The sequence below is a fragment of the Mastigoproctus giganteus genome, chromosome 10 (assembly GCF_048544385.1).
Source record: "Mastigoproctus giganteus isolate SK-2022 chromosome 10, ASM4854438v1, whole genome shotgun sequence".
In the NCBI taxonomy this organism is placed as follows: Eukaryota; Metazoa; Arthropoda; class Arachnida; order Uropygi; family Thelyphonidae; genus Mastigoproctus; species Mastigoproctus giganteus.
In genome coordinates, this window is record NC_143584.1 from 50504253 (window position 1) to 50527515 (window position 23263).

Consider the following 23263-nt stretch of genomic DNA (forward strand, 5'->3'; position numbering starts at 1 on the left):
GAAATGATTCACTTGATGCTCCAGGTTGTTCGAAATTTAAGATTTTTACTCTAGCATTCCTTTCCAAAGTACTATGCTTAATCAAGATGCCTGATCTGCACAGCTATTCATTTACTAGCAATGTTTTCTATATATAGCGGATAAGTACTATTTTGTTGTAATTATTTGCTGACTTATTGCAGGCTAATTTGCCGAGAATGCTGTGCAATTATTTTTAATTGGTCCCTTAACTGAAATAATTGTCCATTAGATATGAGACGGTTGCCTCTTTATATTGTGAGCGAGAGATGCCCTAACAAATTGATCGGAACTATCATATAAATCAGCGGTGACCAACTGGGCCCTACGATTCTAATCCCATCCATGGGAATATTTCACGTTGTGTGTGTCATCTGGAAATAAGTTCGATTTTCTGTGATCCTTTTAACCATTTCAATGAGAAAAAAGTGGTTCTTAAGTATACATAAATTGACCCTCTTGCCATAAACAGAAAGAAAATGTGTATAAAAGAAGTAATTTCGTGAGACTGGCTGTCTAACCCTCTCATGCTTCACCATGTGGCCGAGTATGTGTCGTCGGGTTGTAGCATGTTTAGCACAGAATATAGATCACCTCTAGTACCTCTTGTAATGCATTGCGACTTTATACAACAGGTTTACACGTAACCTATGTTGTTCCTACAAGTGTAACCAGAGATATGCAGTTGTATGGGTTTGGCTACGTTAAAAACACACTGTATTATATCAATTTCCATGAAAACTATCTTAGTTTCTATTAATTTCTATAAATTAGTCGAGTCTGTGTTCTGTAATTGTGAATCCCCTGGCCATGGAAGGAATGCTACGGTACATCTGTTGTAATTTAAATATTGAAATGCTGCAACAAAAAATTTAAACCTTTGAAGACCTGTTGAATTCAGTTTCGGTACGCACTTCTTTTGTTCACGGAGTTTTGATGTGGATCCATCTTTCCTCAGTATAGTTTAGACATTTCCTGGGTAAAAGAACAACATATTAGTATTATAAATAATTTAGTTAAATATATTAAAACTTTAATACGTATCAAGCTGACATTGAATTTTCAATATTTTGTATCACTAAAGGACAACATTAATTAATAAATTGATTTATTTTATGCCTTATTTTTATTGTGGCATCCTTATATTTGTAATATTTGATCCCCAAAAGGGCTTGCATTTATCTCATTTTTGGTAAAAAAAAAAAAAAAAAAAGAAAGAAAGAATCAGTCATGCGTCTGTTCATTTATGCAAGGCAGTTGAAGGCGTATTAAGTAGATCAAAGGGTGGGTTTTCAGGAAGACAGCCTGCTAATGTCAAATTCCTTTATCATGAGCTTGGATGACTAATTGAATACGGCACCGAAAAGCTTTGGAAATGTTTTTGTGAAGGAACCAAAAGAAACGGACATTCAAATCAAAGATTCAAGAAGTTCCTCACACCAATACAATTCGATTCAGAATTTTCCCAAGCAGGAGACAAATGAGTCTCATAAAAGATAGTTTATACGATTTGCAGTTAAGCTACAAATGACGTAATGCCACACAGAGATGAGCGCTGGCTGATTTTGAACGAACGTGGGACAGACATTGGGATACTATATTATGGAATCAACATACGATTGTCTTTGAAAGCGAAACTTTACACTTCCTTACGATATATTATGTGGGGTGTTCAATTAAAGTACAGCTCTAGGGATGGTGGGGGATCTGCTACGCGTATGTTGTAATCCAAACGCCGACGCGCCAGTTCATAACAAGACCCGTTTCCTTTCATCTTTGTTTTACATTTGGATATCATTTCAAACAGACGGCGCGTTCAAACGCGCAGTTATTCAATTTTCAACTCCAAAAAATCGCAACAGAATGTTGACACTGTATGGTAAAGGTTGCCAATCGAAAATCACTCTCGTTAAAATAAAAAAGAAAGCAGTGGGAGTATTCTTAGTCTACAGGAGCAACAAAAAATATGTTGATTTTATCTAACACCGTAGCACTGCAGTTCCTGTTAAGTCTTTTGTACCGCATGACATGACCTGTCACGTCATGACGACTGCATTTGCCTACTACAGGAGACATACGAATATCGCGATGTGGAATTATCTAATAAATGGGTAGGTCAGTAAACATATGGAACTTTAAACAAACTCATATGAAGGTGGAACTCAAAAAGATTCGAGAGCATGCCTTCACTGGAAGCGGTCTCAGAAGAGTTCTACACGTTCCCAGAAAAAAAATTACCCTTGGAGTGGTAGCGTTGATTAAACAGGAAGGCAACACGTATGGCTGCAAGAAAGTCACCACACCGGGGGATTCTGTGGACGAGCTACAGCTCACGCGCCCATTATTATACAGGTTGATACATGATGGCGAACAATTTGGAATAATTTACCTTTTATAAAAGGCTTCATCAAACTTCTTGTCTCACGCATCAAGCTTCTCCTTAGCAAATCTGATTTAACAGCCACGGTTATGCAGAAAGCAAGGACTTCCCAACATCCTGCGACGAAGCGTCAGAAAGGTTTGAATGGAGGCGTGAAATTAAAATCGAACGCCAGCTCGTTTTAATTCGAAAGAAGAACTCCTCCGACACAAGACAAAACGATCCCTATACACGTCTCTGTGCAGTGACGAAGGAAACATTTAGGAGGTAGGAAAAGATCACAGAGAGAGAGAGAACGTTTTTAATCCAGTGCTTTTTTCTTCATTCTAGCTTAATTTGCTAATAAAGAGCCATTTTTTGTATTGGAAAGAAAGAAGGGATATATAATAATAAAAGAATAGTTATTAAAGGGATCAGTTTTAAATAAATAAATAAAAAAGAAGCCTACAATAAAAGATTCGGGAGATTAATGAGAGTTCATAAATCTTTTCAGCATTAATAAAACCTGGTTCTATTCCAGACTGACAAATTTTGGGATTTGTGTTTTTTTGTTTTATATCCTTCTATCCCCATGATATTAGACTACCCTTCCGCTACATAGGAGTGAGAGAGGTCACAGACATCTTTCGAGGATCATTGATTCCCCGATGACTGTCCTAATAATAACAAAATATAATCTACGGTTCGCAATGAGAAGATAATTGCCACCAGGTATCGCTGGTATTGTTCGCAAGCCTAGGACTAATCCGAGAGGAGAAAATATATTACTGCCTGCATCGTTGCTAGCCATCGAAGTAGATTTTTTGTTAAAATTCCATTGTATTTTTTGTATTATGATTGCCATGAGGTCTTCCCTTTTTCCATAATGAAATAAATTGTCTTATAAAATTTAGCTTTGTTGGCTCTTTTGTCAGCTTTAACTCTCATTAAAACTACATTAAGTCTATAGGATACAAAAATTAAGGTAAAAAAGCAGTTTTTCATCGATGTTTTTATCAATATATTTATTAAAGCGTGGAACAAATAAGAAAAATGATACATAAAAATTTCAGAGGGCTCATATCGGCTAATAAAGGTAAGAGGTTTTACAAAATTGACAGTGCAGCTAGCATTGCAGCCGCGTGAAATCGCGCTCCGATTTTATGGTTAAATCTGAGTTCAGAAGTCAATTTGGAAGCTGTGAATTCAGCGTGAGGTCCTCTACGTCTCGATTGTATCCGAATAATCATTGCACGAACAGGTAAGTTGTTATATTGAATATCTATTCGCCAGATCAGGGGTGCTCAACTGCAGTCGGCACTTCATGTTGTCCCTTTAACGTATCAGTAACTTACAACTAAGGTCATTGCTAGGGTGTAGGAAATAGTGGAAAATTCTTCAGTCGCCCAAATGAATCAACTTGATTTTGAGCGGTGAGAGCGCTATTTGGGAGGATTGATCACGACAAATACTGTAATAGTAGTAGTATTAATGATTTTACATGTGCCATATAGTTTTAAAAGGGGAACTCGCCTGTCAGATGCCCTCATGGGTAGCGCAGTTGCTATTACCGTCCTCCCCACACTGGATGGAAAAGACTCGAGTTCGAATCCTGTCGATGACATCAGGAATTTTTATGGGCCTTTTTCACAACGTGGCCGAGTTACTTGGTCTCAAATGAGGGTAGAATAGCTTTCTCCCCCGGAAACTCGGGTTTTTCTTCCAGCAAACAGGCAAATCGACCACAGATAACGAGCAATTTACAGACAATGTATACGGCGCAATATGACCTAAGTCGTTGATGCGCCTTAGACCATACTACGACCCTACAACAGCCTATCAGATCTCCATCAGAATTTTAGTGATAGCGTTGAGTGTATTCTTAAAACGTTTCGCAAGAAAATGTGAAAATTTAAGGTGCGATTGTTTTTAAGAATCGGTCAGCCCACAGCAAAGAGATATTAATGTTATTTTTACAGCAGAATGGAATGTGGTCAAGTTCCATGCCCACTAGTAAGTATCAAACCTTTTCCTTGGCGCATTTTGAATTTACAGTAGTTTAGTTTTCTTTTGGATAGAACGGCGGGTTTTTTTTTTCTCAGACAGAAATATCATTCGAAAGTTTTTGCGAGTTCTGTGCTTCGGCGGATGCTGCTCTGAGTGTAAATAGCGATGGAACCAAATACTAATTCTCTTGCGAAACAAGGCAGAGTCACGTTTCACTTTAATAAGGTAAGTTTAGGCTATTTTTATTAAAGTGTTTAGTCTTTTAGCAGTAGAGATGTTTTGTCTAACTCTCGAAACTATGAAGAACTTGGTTTCGTCCCTCTATGCTCTAGACGACAACTCCATGGGTCTCTTTTTTGTTTACAATATTATAAACTGTTATTGATTCTCCATTTCTTCGCGAACAAATACTTTTCACTATACCCCGTTTAAATTTCTAGTCATAAAACGTATTTCTCACTGTCTATCCCTCGCACTCAATATTTACTTGTTCTTCTTCTTTTCCGTATTAAATAACCACCACACTGATCATACGCCCTATGCATAATAAGAAATTACTTTTTATTGTTTCATTAATCCTAATTGTGTATATATTTTAATGCAAAAGACTGCTTTGTATTTATACTCTTGTAATGCTCCAACTCTCGTAGCATATTATACTTTTCAATGCTGGCCAGCCTGCCTGAAAGGTTGAGTATTCCAGCGCCAGAATAAAACATACCTTCATGAAGCTGACCGCTGCACTTTAGCCATCACTCTGTAGCTCTAATCTCTCCCATGAGATTAGTAGATCCACTCAGGCAGACAGAAGTACGTCTAACCAACAAGAACGCACGTATATACAACACAATATTCGATTTCTCTAAAGGTCATAATAGTTAGAGGTTCAAAAATTCAAGTTTAAATGCAAATTCGTACTTATTGTTCTGTTACTTAACCGTCTGTAATCCTCTTCACTACTCAGTAAGTAACACGGTTTAGCAGTTATCAGTTATCAATGCAGTTCCAGTACGAATTACCCAAAGACTTTGATCCCTAAGCATAACCAGCAACAATCCTGCCGAAGTGAGCAGTCAGCATACAACGGCAGAAAGAACCATGAGTTTAAACAATTTACAGTAACATATATCCACACATTTAAAGTGGAAACAAATAATTTGCAAAAGGGTAACAAGAACACAACAGCTGTTGCCTCTCCGCCAGTTGTTGTAGGGTTTTAGGAGCATCAGCGACTAAGGCCATATTGCTACGTATAAACTGTCAAAATTGCGTGTGTTTCTGTGGTCGATTTTCTGTTTGATGGACAAAAAACCATGCTACCTGAGACCGACTAACTCAGCCAGGTTGTGAAAAAGCCCCAAAAAGCTTCCTCCCGTCTTTTCCACTGGTGTGGGGAGGACGGTGATCCTACTAACTGTACTATCCACGAGGACTTGGCATCAACGGTATACAAACGTAACTTGTCACATGGCGTGATCAAAGGTTCCTTATAATTTAGTTAATTTTATTAAAATTTGACTAATTTTGCATTCCACGAACTTGTAAAAATCAACAAAATATAGAAATAAAATGGTTGTTATTAAAATTTTTCGGTTTTCTTAAGATATAATGCGAGTACTCCTAAACGAGGAATGAATACCTCGAAATCAAATTTTTAATCTGGCCACCCTACGTTACAGTGACGTTTCTTCTCCGACCGAGTTCGCAGTTTACGCTAAACAGGGACCACAGAGTACTACTCTGTGAGAGGGACATAACGAGAGTCACGTGACGTGATAAGTGTTTCTCTGCCTTTACACTGTGTGTGTGGTCACGTATTGGCCTGCATCACAGAACTAGAGTAGATCCAGAGAGATTTAGAAGCGTGTCGAAAGCACGACAACTAGTTTGGCCGTGGATGCTTCGTAGATAACACTTCCTTTCTGCATTTTTTCTCAATCGCAAACTTGTTGAAGTCAGCATCGGGTTTGTAGACCTCGGACAACATTTCAAAGCGGAGGAAACCGTCCATCAGTTATAGCCTAGTATGCTGGAGGCTTAATCTTCTATTAAGCTTGGAGAGGAGTTTGGCGAGGAGAGCTGGAAAGGACGGGAAGTCCTATCGCATTTGTTCTATATACATATATATTTTTATTGTGTACAAAAGGATATATACAATGTACCCTTCACAGCAGGAATGCCAGAGGCTTCACATTGGCTGGTAGACAAAGGCCTTGAGGACGGGGCACACATCGAAATTCGGGTTCATCCGAATTTCGATGTGGGCCCCAATTTGTGAACGGTGTTTTTTTCATTTATGATGTTTTCATTTTTGAGACGACAAATTGGCCCACTTAAATAGCTAATTTCAGATGTTATGAGAAGGATTTTGGAACGATCGTGTCTTGAATTGAAATGGGGTGACAGGTGCCCATACTTTCGATGCGTACATTTAATGGTGGATAAATAATGGTTCTGATGTATTTCTTGACGATTCCAGGGTTCTTTATGTGTAAGAGATTTTGTTTTGCTATCCGGTTCAGCCTTGTGGCCCACGAGGTGAGTTTATGTAGTTGAATGTTAGGCTGAAGTTTCGGGCCGAATACTACATCCAAGTCTGATTGGGATCTAACAACTGAGATTTTGGTGTTGCCCATTTCTTTTGCGATCACTGCAGGATTGGCCTTCCATCAGAGGGACGATTGATCAGGCCAAACTGCCGAAGAAAGATACGATTTTCAACCTAGCCAGACCACGTCAATAAGACACGGTTTGTGACCAGGTTGAGGTTGGGATTGGGGCCAATGAGTCAAAATCTTAAGCTCATTCTCGTAGGAGAGGATCTGTTGGACTAGTTACGGCATAGCAGTAAATGGAAATCACGAGAGGATGTGGCTTTGGGGAGCTCCGGTTAAAACTACTGTTTTATAGCATCTTCTTCCTTTTGTCTCCAGCTGCAACACTCTTTCCCAGGAGAGAAGAGAAGAGAGAGAGAGAGAGCACAGGATGTTTCCTTTAATGTTGGAGTACGATTCTAACAGCCATAATAGTGATGGAGCATTCACTGCATCGAATGTGCCTCTATATCCAAGTAAGTACGCTAAGTTCTTGATTGCACTCGAAAGCCTGATAACGCAGCATTTATGGTCATGTGGAACTATGTAGCCGTTGATCGCTGTGAGACTGCATAATGAATCTGGGGAGGCTTATCTGCAAGGATCTGTTTGATGAGGGCTGATTGCAGCGTTTTCCCAGATAACTTCAGAAGGGTTAAATCCATCGAGATTGGGCAGTAATTCTTAATAAGAGATTGGTTTCGGACCTTGGGGAATCGCTTGACTCTGTAGCTATTCTCAGTGGGAAACGACCGTGTCTTGAATTGAGGATTGCCAGGGTGGTTGTATAATGAATGGGATTACGCATTTAATTACAAGTTGAGGAACATTATCATCTCCTGCAAATGCGAAGGCGGACACAAATAATCAGAGTTAAAACACGTTTCAGGAGAGTACATAATTCGCATGTTGTTGGTATCATTCTTTGTATGTTGTTATGCAGTGTTTGTGTTGCACGACTGTCCTCATTGCAATCAGGACACAACGATGGCTAGAAAATTACTCCCTGGTTCCTGCCTTTCTTTGTTTGTCTCATTCAACCCATTGAGGTTAGGAAGGAAACCATAACTGTTTACCCTTCAATGAAAGGAATTCATGGAGGGGTAAACGGCGTTCGGAAATTGATGCATATAGGTAGGAGGAGGGAAATAGAAGACTCTTAAAAATATTCTCTCCTTCCCCCTAAGAAAATGCAACCGGAATCAATTTATCCCATCTCTGGGGTGGAGGGTCAGCCTGGGACTGCGTTTAGAGGAAACTCAAGTCAGGCAATATGAACGAGAGTACCAACTAGTATGCACCCTCTCGTTCAAACGCAATGACACGCTGGCTTAAAAAAAATTAATGGATGAAAAAGATGCGCTTTCTCTGGAGAAAAATGGAGAAACCACGAAGGAGAAAACTGACATAACATTGGCATCGATATTATTCATGAGTTGGTGATCTTGATTTCCGTATACAGTACAGTAACAATAGAGCAGACAAGCAGTATCTTTCTTCAGCGCATGTCTAGAGCATACGTGTTCTGCTTATGACATATATGTAACAGAAGCTTACATTCATCTTAACAAGCACACGATCATTAACGTATTAAGCAGTCACAGGAACTTGAACCACTGTCAATTACAACACTCAGTAAGGTTGTTTTCGATGTTTGTAAACTGATAGTTGTTTATAACTCAGTTCAGTTTTTTTACGCTGATTTCAGAAATATTCTTTTTTTTTTTTTTTTTAATCACGTTCTATATTTCCACAAATCATTGACAAACATTATTGAATGCATTACGTTAGGAGTAAATGCTGGAAATTTGTAAACTAAATCTACACATGTCGGCAAGAGCGCCTTCAGACATTTGTTTCTTGAGCTTGCGAGTTCCATGCAGCACTGTTTATCTGCGTGTGCAGAGTTTATTTTTGAGGTTATCGTGTCAAACTTGTACTGAAAAGTGAGTAAAATATCTTCACGCAAATGTTTGAAATATCCGAACTTGTTTTGTTATATTTACGGAAGTTATGTAGTCCTCAAGCAGACACAAGATATTGCAGAATTTCTAAAAATGTGTATTGTGCTTATTTTGGAGTGAAACTCTGTGACCAAGGTAAATAATGGACTCCGCATAAAGTCTGACGAACCTGTGTTGAACCATTGAGATTTTGGAAAAATGGTAAAAAGAAGGTTATGCCGTTTGCAGTTCCTTGATTTGGGGCGGGACTACGAACAACTGTGATGACTTTTACTTTTGCTTAGTTAATGTACAGAGATACAATGCAAAGAGTAAGAATGGCATTGTGTATCCTAATATTCCATCTGCCGTTAGACCAATCCCATATTAGCATTAGCAGAGGCCTATACAGCATCAGTAAAAAAAAAAAAAAAAAAAAAAAACCCCATTTCACCCACCCATTGACTCTAAAAGTGTGTCTAGTTCTTCTGCCTCGAATTCATTTAAGCTGCCAACTTCCACAAGGACAGGTGGAAGCTTGTTCCAGCAATCAACCACCCGCTGGCTAAAGGCAAATTTCCACACATCTATTCGACACCTGTCTTTCCTCGATCAAACCATTCAAGGCCTTATACACATCACTCAGATCACCTAGAAGGTGCCTAACCTCCAGACGCTGCAATTTGCAGAACTTACGTCTTTCTTGGTAAGAGTACCCCTTTGTACCCCCTCCAGTCTTGTTGCCCTTCTCTATACTTGTTCTATCAACTCTACATCCTTCCTAAAATGAGGCCTACAGACCTGTACGTAGTACTCAAGGTGTAGTCTGACCATTGCCATATACATAGAGATAATCACCTCTTTATCCCTGCTAGCAAAATTCCTGTATATCACTGAAAAATACTCATGTCCTGCTCTGGTTTCCTGTCTGCACAGCTCAGAAAACTTCATACCTGACTGCACAATTATCCCCAGGTGTGTTTCATTCTCCACTACCCTGAGTGTAGTATATTTGGTACATTTCTGCTACCCATATGCAGTACTTTGCACTTGTCAATGTTAAACTTCAGTTGCTACTTCTCAGCCCATCTACCCAACTTTTCTAGATCCTGTTGAAATATCAGAATACTGTCATTAACAACCCTGCCAGCCTCGATATTAAGCCTGATATACCTTTATCAATATCATTGATAAACATACAAAACAACAATGGGCCCAACACCGAACCCTAGGGGATTAGCAGTGCCCATTTAATACCACGCTCTGTCTTCTCCCACTCAACCATCCTTTTATCCATTAAAGAAACTTGCCCTTAATGACATACTGCTCCAATTTGTGTAACAGTATCAAAAGCTTTCCTGAAATCCAAGTATGTAATATTAAAATGATTTTTATTTTTTGCATCCAGTTCCTTTGTGACCACATCATAGTATCCAATCAAATTGGTCAGACAAGACCTCCCTTTAACAAACTCATGCTGTGTAGGAATTATTACTGCAGGTCTTGTCTAGACGATCCTGCAATGCTTCTTCAACCAGTTAACTCCATTATTTCCCCTGGAACAGAAGTTAAACTAACAGATCTGTAATTACTCGTGTCACCCTTTAATCCCCCTTTGTGAATTGAAGATACATTTGCACATCTCCAGTCCGTTGGGAACCTCCCTGAGTTCAAGGAAGCTCTCATAATTATGGCTAGGGATTTGCTTACTTCCTTTGCTGCCTCCTTTAATATAACTGGATAGATCCCATCCACCCCAAGTGCCTTTCTTGTGTTTAACTTCAACAATTTCTCTTCCGCTTTGCTCTCAATTATTACAAAACCATTTAGCTCCCTGTTAGAGTTCAATAAGCTTCTGTCCTCCACTTCCCTACAGAATTCCTCATGTGTGAATGTAGATACAAAATACTCATTTTTTGTCAGCTATCTGAGCAGAATCACCCACAGTCGAACCATTAATATCAAGTGGACCAATCTGATTCAGCCCCTTCCTTCTAGAGTTTACATAAGTAAAGAACTCTTTGCTGTTTTTCTTTGGGTCCTTTTCCAAATATTTCTTGTAATCTGCCTTCGCTTGCCTAACCTCCTTCGTGACTTGATTACAGACTAGCTTATATCAACCATAGGCTTCTGTGTTGCCTGATAATTAACTGCATCCAATGCATTTTTCTTCTCTGCCACATGTCTCATTAGTTCATCTGACATCCATTTGGGCCTAAACTTTGAACAGTATTTCTTAGTTGGTATGAAAAGCCTAGTAGCTTCCCAGATTAGTTCCTTAAATGCTTCCAATTTAGAATTTGCCGTTGGTAACATCACCAGCTGGTCCCACTGTATAGAATTTAAAAACTGTCTGAGACGACTGTAGTCATCTTTACAAAAGCAAAAGTAAGTGTTTCTTTAGTAAGTGTTACTAAAGAAAAGAGGCCTATACAGCATCAGTATAGGCCTCAACCAGGACATTAAAGTACAGTACAACCAGTACAGTACAACCAGGACATTAAAGACCTAGAGGTGAGGTGCAATGGCAGCATGATGGCTAACTATTGCTAGATGCCAAAGACAGACTGTAAAGTAAAAAGTATAATGCAAGAAAATGAACAAAAGGAAAAATTTAACCCATCGTAGATCAGTTTTTTAAATGGGAGATTAGTGTTTAGTGAACTTTTTTTACGACAATTCCCTTTTTAATAGTGTTGTCAACATTTATGTAAATATAAAAGTCTGGTTAAAGTAGCATTTTATTATAATTTCAGCGCACAAATTCTGCCAAAATTAATAAAATTTTGCGAAAAATCGAATTTTCTTTCGTTAATTTCGAAACCTGACGTGATGGAAACAAATGGATGTCATTTTTGAATCTTTAGAAAATTATTCAGAAACATCCCTTTCTCAGAAAACAGTGATTTTTTTTTTTTTTTTTTTTTCAGAATGAAGAGTAGTGGTATTCAACGCGTGCGCAACTGCGATCCCCCTGTTTCGCTACAGGGTCTTCGGCATTGCCGGACAACAGGGGGCGTTGGTATGCCATGCCAAGTCAAACATCGGCATGCAAGCACAATGGAAGAGGATTTCCCTTACCAATCCAAACCATGAGCAGAGGGTTCAAAAAGGATAGATCATCTAATACTCGGGAGATGGAGTGTCAATGACGACTCATGGCTGGTAGAGGGGTGGAAACAGAGATGCATTCTGTTGATTTTACGCAAATCAATAATGTTCCATGGTATTCTTCAGAACATTGGGAAAAAGGGTTCGTGAAAAACCCCACATGTTCAGCTCGTAACATAAATTATGCCATGACATTAGTCATGATTTACAACTTTTTGCTGTGGTCACCAGATTTTAGCAATAGTGGTGTTCGCATTTAAGCAGTATACTGCCTTCGCAACACACAGACCAGAACACAGCAAGCCGGGAAACAGCACGAACACACAAATAAACGAGTTACAATACTTTTATGGGCAATGGATATTGCTGTGATCATATGCGTATTAAGCAATACTATTCTTCACCGTTCGTATCCCCCGTATTGTTTGGTTTCTAGTGTCATTTTTTTTTTTTTTTTTTTTTAATACACTACGGGCATATACCCTACACTTAAATGGCAATGCTTCCTTATTATTTTTACGGATTATTACTCTTGGTTTTTTGAGAGGGCAGAAAGCATCAATACAAGTTGACCTCTGTATTCTTCATAGAAGAATTCTATTCCATTTGCCTGTTACATTCGATAACAAAAAAAAATCAATTTCGGTTTACCCAAAGCAACTATTTCATACATTCTTAATATACTAACCTTCATAAAGCATACGGACAACCCAGTTTACATAGGTCACTGGACCTTCCCGGATAAAAGGGAGACTTAGAACGATATACATATAAGAAAGGCCTCCGTAGCCGAGTGGGCAGGAGCGGGAGTGCAGTAGCACACGCTCTTTGAGTAGACCGGGGTTCAAGCCCCTGACTGCTGAATACGGTCGATCTGCCAACCCGCACTGGACCAGCGTGGCAGATTATGGTCCATTTCCCTCAACATGAATTGTTGAGGAGGCTTCCATCCTGCAGTGAGTTCATAATGGCTGCACTTTACTTTTACATATAAGAAAGGCATATGAGTCACTTGCTCTCGTCATGGCATGAGATCGGGAGGGGGCAGATTATGGGTCTAAAGGTGTAAAATAATTAAAATGTTTTTATCTTAATAGATTTATTATATATTAGATTGAATCGTTGCTTTTTAACCGATCACATCTACATGTAGACGCACACAAACGTCATGCACTTGGGATCCAAGTCCGCGTTAGCGCTCAATCGCCTTTCTAATGATTTACTTTCTAATGATTTACTGACATATCATTACTGGCTGTGTAGCAGAGAAGGAGTCGAAGAACGCGATAAACCTCTCAGAAAATAATTGTTTTTTTGTTAATTCTTCCTTCGAAATCAGCAATTCGAGGTTGGACGAAAAGGTAATGTCTCTTAGTGCATAACTTCAGCACTAGTGGCTCAGCAAAGTTCCAACTGGGTTTTTCAAGCAGCTCAATTTCCAGAATATGGGCAAAAGGTTTTTTCTGTGGTTGCTCTTTTAAAAATTTGAATGCCACGCTTTGTTAAATGGAAGCATCCTGGAACACGCGGGTCAGAAGACATGCAGTTATTAAGTTGACTGTTTTGTGGGACTCTGCATTTTATCCACACAGAATTTTTGAAAAAAGGGACCGCAATCCGGTACACTGAGCAAGTCCCCAAAAAATAATGAAATTAGTGAGGTGTTGACAACACATCAACGTTGCTTGAACGTAAAAGGGTTACCTCACTCCAACCGTTCAACATTAGCTGGAACCTTTTCGCTGGGATTTGAGGTTGTTCTTCATCCTACCTATCAAAACGTAACGATTTTGTTTTTGTTACCAAAGCCTCAAGAACACCTTGAGGTCTACAGATAAGATTCCGATGAAGAAATAAAAGCAACTGCGAAGAGATGGTTGGCCTCGAGTAAAGATTTTTACTTGAACACCATACAAAAAAAACTTGCTAAGCGGTGGACGTTCTTGCTTTGAATAAAGTGGGTCGTATGAGAAAAATGAAATATCAAAATTAAAGACTTCTTTTTGATTTAACTGTATTTCGTAAAAAAGAAAACATGCACCAGGTACATAATGTGTCCTGCCGCTAGCCTATTTAACGTGTTTTCCATTCAAGAGTCATCGATAGGCGTTAAAAACGTTTTAATTTTCAGATATTAATAAAATTAATGGATAATGATATAATAATGTTTTTATTTTATTAATAATAATTACATATCGGTTACTCGTCCACATTATCCCGTTTATTACGTGAGAAAATTTCTTTGATCACATGTTCATATTTTCCACTATCCTGGATAAACTACTGCAGTTTTCAGAGGCTTGAAAGTTTTTCCTCTCGTACAGAACTAAGATGAAATTATGTGCAAAATTTCATTAAATTTGGTCCAGTAGAAGATAAATTATTGTTGCCATCGTACAAGCATGGTTCCAACAATACAAGTTACAATAATTCGCCTCCGGCGGAAGCCGAAGATGACGTCACTTCCGTAACGCTTTTCGCATGATGATTTTTCGTTACAAAATTTTTGGAATAACGCCAGCAAAAACGTTTTTAAAGGCAAAATTATGCAATAAGAGGAGTTACTCTGGTCTACCCTTCTAGTTACCACGCTTCTCCGTGGTATTAACAAATTAACTAAAAGGGAAAAAAACTAAAGGGGAAAAAAAGGGGGACTATTAACTAAAGGGGGAAAAAATACCGGAAGGTAATAATAAATAAATCCTCACCTTCCGGTATTTTCTTTTCCCCTTTAATCAGTAAAATGCAAACCAGCGAATTATTGTGATTACGAATTCAGTGAAGAGTCATTTTTAAACCTCAAGAGTTATTTTTTCTTTGGTGATTTCGATTCCTAAAGAACTTTGGGTTAGGTGGCATTTAACTTAAAAGTAGAAAATGAATACAATTACCAATACTCACTGTTGACTGATCTTAAAACAACAACGGGTTAATTGTGAAACGAAAGTGGCAGCTAATAAGACGTAACAATCGTCCTCCCAACAACATCCAACTGCCAACAGTTGTTCGTGTTAGATTGAACTCGTAATGAACTGGCGTCATTTCGCTCAGCCGAATTCACAGACCGCTATATCCATCCCGCAAAATACCCCCTTTAAGAAGCGAACAATTCTTGCATTTAGTCGAACATCGAATAAAATTAAACGTTCGAGATTGTATCACTGAATGGTGGCCAATGAGAAATAAATGCCCGGATGAACTTTATATGCGGGAGGGAAAAAAAAAAAAAAAAAAAAACCCGACTCTCTCTTTCCCGATATCTTCCTCGTTATTATGCCGATTACACATTAATTCCAAAATGCAGGCAGGCCTTAGCCGAAGCCTGGAGGCAAAGATTGCCAAGTGTGTGGCCTCTTAATGACCAGTATACATCACATTCTGTATAAGTTTCAGATACTGCCAAATGTAGCGACTTATTAAATTAATTACTAAGCAAAATGTAAGCATGGCCAGCAGTAGGCCCATATGTATGTGTGTGCGCGCGCAAAAGCCCGCTCGCCCTCCCTCCTTCCCTTCCCTCCCGCCCGCCCGACTACGCACGCACACACACACACACACACGCCGGACATCTCAACTGTACGTTAGAGAGCAAGCAAGCAAGGAAGGGATAAACCGTGTTCAAATTAACAACTTTTGTAATTAAACGGAGTTGCTTTCTTCGATAACGTTACATCAACGGGAACTTAAACGTCAAATTGCATTTAATCAACTACCGTCGCTAATGGCTGTTAAATCAAATTAATACAGGCCCGATGAAAAATCGCGAAATACTTGGAGGCACACACACACACACACACACACACAAAAAGACAAAAGGCTGTACTCGTTTCCCGAACATTATTGCGTGAAAAGCTGTGTCAGCTGGGTGCTGCAACAAAGTTTAATAATAAGTAATTAAAATGGCATTATACATAAAATAATTAGCCGGCAACAAAGCAAGATTAAACTCAAATTAAAATTACGTTAGCACTTAGTAAATGACGAATGAATGTTAAATTATTAATTTAATGGTAACAACTCATGCAAACTCAGCTGTATATAACCCACCTCGCAGCTCCCGACCTGCTTAGTTACTGTTGTTTCGCTGCGATCTTTCACGCTCAACATAGAAAACTTTCGCTGACATCCCCATCGCCTGCGAGTTGCCGCTCCTTGGGCCCGCCGACTGTTGCGAAAGACGGAAGGTGTTTTCCCCGCTTTGCACTCTCCTCTCCCGGCGGGCGGGTTTAGGTAAGGGTTCGGTCCCTACTGGTGCTGGTTGTTGTCTTTGTTGTTGTTGTTGTCACGTGTGAGTGATGGTGGTGGTGGTTTGCTGAATGTCTCTTTTAATTTAATATTAGATTTAATTCCACAGATATATTTTTATCTTTTTTTTAAATTTCCTCTTTCTCTATCTAGCTATTATTTCTATAGATTTTTCCCTTTCAATAGTGAGAACGTAAATTCTAAAATTGGGTCACAGCTGGCAACCCTGATGATCAACTTAAGTACCCCCTACTGGTATCGGAAGGTCAAACTCAACACCCGTCCCTATTGTTTTTTTGTATTCAGTTTATTATTTATTTATTTTTATTATTCCTCTGTGCGCGCACCAACCTATTTCTACGATTTGTAATAATCTTAATCTACATTTCAGGCTTTTATAAATTAAACGGAGCCTGCTCAGAAATTTAAACTCTTTCTCTTTTCTTTTGAATTTTAAGATTTGGTTTACCCATTCCCTGTTTTATTGCGTGTTTGTTTCTCTCGGATCCAATGAATAAGAACGCATTTGGAAAAATCCAAGCCACTTTACTGCTCACGAGGTTTTTAAAAAGTTCTCACTGATCGGTTGTTTCGAAAAAGAACCTTTGTTTCTATTAAGGATTCGATATTATTTGGCTCGATCCGATTAATCGGGACACCAAACAGAAGATTCTAGTTATATTTCGAAAGAGAAAGAGGCCGGATACATAATCTCTTGGCGCCAAATAAAGGAAATGTCCGAGAAAACTGTGTATTCCTCACATCAGAATAATGATTCGTAATATGAGAATGTTCTTGGATATAATAATGGGGTTGTTAATCCTGAAAGGAGGCATCCAATTACTCATTATGCTTTATTAGGGGAAGAAGGGTGAATCACCGCCTGACTAGCAAGGGAAGACGCAGAATACAAACCAGTTCTGCTATCAGATGTCGCTTCAGATAGACGACATCAAACTTCGTTTCGGATTAGTCCTCTTCTGTTGTGATTACATCAAAGGCACATACTTCTCTGTTTCGAAATTTTGATGCGCTGGTGATATATATTAACACATGTTTTATGTACCGTTTGATTTCTTCTCTGTTTTTCGATTTATGATTATTTCAGAAGGCTTAACAAGGCATGGTTTCCTCTGCTCAGATTTAAAGTTTATTTCAATTTATCGTTTAATGTTAATGCAAGCTGTCTCACACGGTCTTTGAAGTATTTTAAATAGTTCAATAATTAGTTAAATGATTTTGTTTAACTTCATAGTTTAAATAACAATTGAAATTACAGCTCTTAGTTGTCAATGTCTTCTTGAACGAGAATTCAATATACCATTCTATTAATTTTGCGATAACCTGAGTGTGGAAGTATTCAAATGAACAAATCAAAATATGAGCAAATTTTTATCAGTAAAAATAATCATTTAGAGTGTTGAAAAACCACCTAAGATAGCTGGACATATTTCCTTTCTTTCTCTTCTATCTATAAGCCGTCTTGGTGGTCCAGGTTTTGAGTGCTTCCATTGTGTTATTCTGCAGAGTACCCTCCCCCAGTGGGCTAAAGGCCGAAATTCCACGTGGACAGAATCTGCGTTGTATGGTGGGACAACTGCCTTGCAGTCTTCATTGATCTTGTTCAAATTCCACGCTATTTTCATTAATTAGTTCGTCAAACCGTAATTTTGAGAATTTTATTCTTTAGAAGAGAGAATGTAAAACTAGTTATTGACGAATTTAAAAACTCCCTGCTTGAATTTATATCAAGCGATTGGCAGGGTATTATCAGGCACATTGAAGAAATGATACCACTAAAAGATGAAATATTTAATAGATGTATCAAAAAGACCTACGCATACCAAAAAAAATGGACTGAACCATTCAATAAATTCAGATTTCTGCAATGATGTTTTTTAAAAGTAGACCAGTTTTAATGGAAGTATAAAATATGTGAAAAAATATTGAATATGGAATTTTAGACTGATGGAAATATATTATTTAGCTAGTTTTCTTTGCTTAAAAATTTCCTTTTAAAAGAGGAATGATAATGTCTTAAGAGATTTTGTTTGGGGTTGTTTTTTTTTTTTTTTTTGGAAGTTTTTATTTCAAGGTACAGATTTCGGAAATTTGGAAACTTATCTGGCTTTTCGTTTGCTATTCTGGCACAATGAAAATGCTGAAAGAACATTTCCTTAAATTCATGAATCACTATTCAAAATATTAAAATCTGCACGTCTTAGCTCTGCCACACTGATAATTAAGCTTTCAAATTATATTTTAAGAAAAATCTATAATTCAATTAAATGAATTCGTAACTTATAATTTGCTGTCAATCGCAGTAAAAATTTATTCCACTATTTATTCCTTTTTCGGAAAACTTATTTTTCTGGAACGAGTTTTAACATTAATTATCTTATGTGTTTAGAATGCTAACTCGTCATGTCAATGATTAGGTTTAAATTTTAGGATTAAAACTTATTTTGTCCCTGTTGTGGCCATCAGCATCTGGTCACCCTAATCTAAGTCGTACAGCACTGTGTATACTTGTCTGTAGAAGTGCGTGTATCCTAGTCTCTCTGCCTGAGATCAGCTAACTACATCCCCGATAGAAGAGGCTTTAAAAATTCCTCCCGCATCCAACGGATTCGAACTCAAACCTCTCCAAACGCACGACAAGTAGCGAAACCACCGTACTGTAGCAGTGGACACTACAACTTAAGTAAATAAAATTAATTTTTAATTGAAATTTTTATTACAATCATGAATTATTTTTTATATTTAAATAAAAATTAAATGTTCCCGTTTCAAGAATGTTTTATGTTCGATTCAAGTTGCAGATCCTCCGGAATTTTTAGGATTAACTATCAGTTTCTGCATTATGAGTAAAACAAAACATTATGACAGCTGAAAGAATAAACTGTTAAGTGTTTAGTGAGTCAAAAGTTAGGAAACGCATTTATATTTAAAACACTACACACGCAGAATATAAATCTTGATAGTTAACTATCAATTTAAAAATAATTATAAGTCACGTTAGAAAATGTTTCCAAATATCCGCTATTTTGAACTTCATAAAATTTTAAACATTTAAGATGCATAAGTACTTTGATAATGGTTCACATTCTGTAAGGCTGTCAAAGATAGACCATCTTTGATACAGCGTCACATGAAAAAATGAAATAAAACTCGCCCAGCTATTTTTTTCTGTATTAGGTGAACGAAATGGCAACTAATGGCACTCCAGTGACTGAGCCATCTTCCAGAGCACGTTTCATTCAGCAATACTTTAAATGATAGCAGAACAATAATGAGGACCCCAATCTTGGCAAAAAGACATCTTTTAGATTAACTTTAGATTGCAATAGCCGGGACTACATATTTTTAACACGACCGAGTAGTTGTCACATGTAACAGTGTTCAGCGTAAAAGAAGGCTACAACGACAACACCTGGCCATTCTACGTGGTCCACAGAGTTATTCCTGGTACATTTAATTCCTTTGATATTGTTACATGTGGAATTATTTACGGCACAAAAAGCATAATTATGTCTGTTCACGCTGCTCATTTAATCTGAATGTGGCTCATTAGACCAGAGAAGCTGTTTAACCATTTCAGGCTGTTTACACTTGTCTCTGAGTGAGCCCAGAAACTCCAGTCAACGGCCAGAATCATCTTCGTTAAGACGTACTAATGTTGAATGGTAAATCTAAATCTAGAATTTGAAAAGTTTTTTTTTATCTTTCTTGAGACTCATTCTAGAAAGTTTTAATTCTAGAGGAAGACTTCTTTGCGGCTTTTCTCAATTAGGTCAACGAGACCTAATTGATTTTCTCAATTAGGTCAACCTCCTTGGAATATCGTGAACACTTACAGCAGCATAATCAGAATCGTGAAAATAGTCTTTCTTGTGGTGGGCTCAGTTTCTCAAAGGCTTTCTTCAACTGAAGAGCGGACTCTGCATATCACTTGATTATGTAATTTTTTTTTGTTTCAAATATTTCGATTTTTAAGCTTCAAAAGCGTTTCCTAACTTTTTTCCCAATCTATATATTAATATTTTTCGCAAATTTTTCAAATTCTTAGTTGTGGCGAATCACTTGTTCTTGGGACACAGGACTACGCTGCTATCTAATAAAACTTTGATGTTTTATAGATATGTACAAAAATAACAAATTGGATAGAGGTAAAACGACAGTAAAAACAATTGTTTATTGTCAGAAATTCCTTATAGAAACTCAACTAATGCTAGTTTTCATTAATTCACTTTAATGGACACGAAATAAGCACTTTAGATATTACAAGATCAGGAAGGAAAATGAAACTGCGAAAAATTGGAAAATTTTCACCATCTCCTGACAACAGAAAGCCGAGATGCTGCATATCTCCATCACCGGATACACCCTTGAAGTTGCTGAAATATTCAAACACGAAGTACCCTGGAGTGTTGGCGTGGGAACTTAATGCGACATTTCAATTATTCAGACTTTAACTCCATAAATAATATACACTACACACAGCAGTTCAAGCAAGCATTTAATTACTGTTCGGGGTGCTCTCTGTAAACTCCCTCGTAACCCAAATACTGAGAGGTATTAAAATAGCTATTCTCGTGCAAAATTACGATATATTTCAAAGAGAAGCCTAAATGTGGGGATCGCATTCCCGCTTTTATTCGTTCCTGTAGACTACTTGGGAATTTAATTAATCCCAAAGTGATAGCAAACTAATATTTTATAGAGACATCAATTATCTACACTTTTTAGCGCATGAAAGCTACAATCTAAAACGGTTTTCTTTATAAACTTAATGCAGTTATTCTTAAGGACAGAGACCCATCGTTCATCCCTTATTTTAAGGCCACTGTAATAGGTATTTAGTGGTATTGGTTGCACTGAAATTCTTTGCCTTCCACAATCACATTTTATAGATCTGAATTTGAAATTCAAAATGAATCTAATTAATAAAAAACAGATAGATAGTAGCAATAAAGGGACAGGAAAAAACTACAGTGTGGAAGGATTGTGACGTGGAAACGGAACTTTCTCTTAGACATTGTCAAAACAAATACAACTTTGTTTCTTTCATTTTGAATTCTTTATGTTGTTAAAAAAAAAACAGCAAAAAAACGTGCTCTCATTTTATACCGATTTTAACAGCATGTACGATGAGTCGAGCTAATGTCAGAAACGAAAAAACCGTCATACACTGAACAGCCTATTTTCGAAAGCCGTTTGTTCATTTACTATTCTCTGCTTCATAAACTTCAAAAATCATCCTAAAATTACCTCAACACATTTCATAACGACACGCGTGGTTTCTTAGAAAAGTAGATGTTTCATTGTTCCTGTTGCCATGGAGATAATGGTTTGCTAAAGAATTTCCACGAAATCAGATCACAATTCGTTTAAAACACTCTTGTAGACTTAGACTAAGTTTCACAGACAAATGATTATGTGCGAGCCAGTCGAGCCACGTTGAGCAACTCCAAAAGAAACTTTTTTTATTATTATTAAGAACGTACAATAGTTACATCTCCACATTGGTACTAATTCGAGAGATTGTCCTCCTCTTTCCTGTTTTAGAATTGCAGATAGAGCTTAATAATATACGCATTTCCAATGAAACGTTCCCGAAGCCAGAAAACTGTTATTTTGCGTATACTGGAGACATCCAAACAAAGTCGGTTCAAATGTTCTAGACTTGATAAATATGGAGTTTTTTCTCGACAATTAATTCCATTTATTATTTTTTTAGCATTTTTAATGTTATTGTGAGATTTTTAATAAATATTTTCATTTTTCTACACAGGTTCTGCATTTTGAAGCAGATCTCTTTCCGTATCTCTTTTAGTGGTTCAGTCCCAATATTTCTAGTCAGAGGATCATCCCACATCACTAATACAATCACAGGTAAGGAACCTTATGAAAAGAAAGTTTAATTTCTTAATGAGGCTTTCATTTATCGTACGTGTTAAATTGTGATTTCCAAGTGAACATAGTGGAAATGAGTCTAAACTTTTTCCTGTGACGTTTACATTAAAATGGACATGGTGAGTGCAGGGAAGAATCTTTAAAATGTTATTCATCAGTGCAAGCCGAATGCCTGTTGTCGTACACTGAAGTACAGTGGACTAAAATCTTTCAGTGAGCATTAAGCCACCTGCTCAAGTTTTTACAGTTTGAGAGGAGGCTGGATGTTGGACGAAGGCTATAGAAAACACGAAAGTTACCTCAACTCGAAGTCTTTCACATTTTCTATAGTTTTCATTTTTAAAATCTGCTTTTCTGTTCTTATTCCATACTTTAATATTAACTTCATGAGTCTGTTTGCTTCCACCCAAGCCCTCGTATATCTCTTTGCCTCCTCCAGTCTTCTTTTCTATCCCCCCATTCTCTCTTTCTGACTCTCACGCATCCACATCTCCCTTCTTTTCTCTCCACGAGCATCACTCACTCAATCACTCACCGGTCAGGTATCCAGAATGTATGACGACATCCTAATATGTCGTACAACGTCATAATGGACACATCGTATGAGCCATTTTAGGAAACAACAGCAATCGCCGTGATGAAGTCGGCCTTTTTTTTTTTTTTTCTTTTTTTTGTTGCCCCTCTCTTTCGCCACGTGCTGTGTTTCCGGAAGTACTGAAGAGCTGTGCATAATACGAAACGGAAATAAGATTGTCTGATACATAACATGAGGCCACAAATGATTGATTGATTGCATCTGCCCGCCACGTAATGTCAAGCAGGGCGACAAACAGGCAAGGATCAGGTCATAATGCCTTGACAGAGTGGCTGCGGCTATCGGGTCAGCTTGGATATCACTATCTCGTGCCTCGCTATCGGTAACTATCCCACGTGACAAAGCAAAGATAGCGAAAGACAGAAGATATAACATTTTGTTAGCAACGGCTAGGAATAATATGCTTCCATGAACGGAGAGAATAAATACACTGGCTCCTAACAGCCAGAAAAAAATGGTTCTAAAGGGACTTCAG

The 23263-nt window shown here is 37.8% G+C and overlaps 1 long non-coding RNA gene across 1 annotated transcript in view; it reads left to right on the forward strand.

Moving 5' to 3' along the window:
• The window catches only part of LOC150079029 (uncharacterized), a 243010-nt gene extending 220838 nt beyond the window's left edge, over positions 1-22172 (forward strand). The window contains exon 3 of the long non-coding RNA XR_016547554.1: positions 22072-22172. This is a non-coding gene — a long non-coding RNA (uncharacterized LOC150079029). The remainder of the gene's footprint in view (positions 1-22071) is intronic.
• The last annotated feature ends 1091 nt before the right edge of the window (positions 22173-23263 follow it).